This window comes from Octodon degus, unplaced genomic scaffold, assembly GCF_000260255.1.
Source record: "Octodon degus isolate 3935 unplaced genomic scaffold, OctDeg1.0 scaffold00270, whole genome shotgun sequence".
In the NCBI taxonomy this organism is placed as follows: Eukaryota; Metazoa; Chordata; class Mammalia; order Rodentia; family Octodontidae; genus Octodon; species Octodon degus.
This window is the reverse complement of record NW_004524846.1, coordinates 66,439-67,892: the sequence shown is the minus strand read 5'-3', so window position 1 is coordinate 67,892 and position 1,454 is coordinate 66,439.

Here is a 1,454-nt window from a genome sequence, read left to right as displayed (position 1 = left end):
GAGCTGTAGGGAAATCAGGTCAACAATTGACATTGCCAGTGAAGCGGAAGACCCAATACTATTATGGGCTACTGAACTCTTTTAGAATAATTTGCCGAGTTTACACACCTATAATATTCAAATAACAGAACTTAACAAAAAAAGGGTATACAGATGAATGTCCATTTTGTATCTGTGTATTCAAAGTGATTAAGATAAATATATAGTTACCTTCTGTTAATAAATGGAGGGATTTGTTCTAATAGTGTTTGTAAGTAGGACATCAAGTCCACATCTTGTACAGCAATTAACCACTAGGAAGAATGTACGCAATGTGTTAATTATTGAAACTGTTCTACCAATTTGGTTTGAAACTGTCTCATTATGATTTGTTTCTCAATAAAATTATGAAAAAATAAGAAAAATAGTCATACCAGTTATACTAGGACTTATCACTCTAACATGTAATATTTAGAAAGACACAATTCAGCTCATGCTATTAGCATTATGATTATGGGTATTTTCTATATTTTTCCTTTATTTTATTTTTGTCTTTGTGAATTGTCTAAGATTTAGGTCTTTCAACTCTGGGAAGTTGATCTATTTTTCTAATAGTTTTCCATTTCCTTTTTGTCTGCTGTCATCAAAAAACTCCAAAATCTTATTAATGGAAGACATGATTCACTTCTCACTGATATAACAAGATATGTGGGTTGATGAGAGAGATAACTTGTAGATTCTGGGCAGTTCCTTCCAGTCAGTGACTTGGGGATCCAGGCTCCTTCTATTCAGATCTTTTACTTCATTCTCTGTACCATATTCTCTATGAGAAAGCATGAAGGATCTCACAGGAGGCACTCTGGTTCAGTTGTAGAACAAATATCTTCACCCAAGTGACAGACAGAAAAATCTGGGAAATGTAATAAAGTGACAAGCCTAGAAAGACATTGGAAAGCACCCGTAGGCTCTGGTTCAGAGCATCTAGATTGAGTCTTTCTACCTCTTTTATTCCATATTTAGACAATTTTTTCTATTTCATATTCAGATTTTTAATACATGTGTGTTTAATGTTTATTTGTGTATGTTTTTGATACACAGTAATGGCATTCACCTTGGGGAAGTGGTGCATATATATAATTCATCCTGACCATTTTTCCTCCTCCTATCACCCTCCAGCTGTCCCCTCCCTTATTTCCAGACCCCTTTGCATCTCTACAGAGTCTACTTCCCTGTTTCCTACCATCTCTTTGATTTTGCCCTTTTATATTTGGGGTTTTTCAAATTAGATAAATCATGCAGTATTTGATCTTCTGTGTCTGATTCATTCTACAGAATTTTCATCTCAGCTCAAGGCCTGTCCATTTTCTTACATATGACTTGTTTGTCCTTTATTTCTTTATCCACTCATCTGTTGTTGATGGGCATATTGGGTCCTTTCAAAGCACAGCTATTATGAATTGTGCTGCTATAAACAC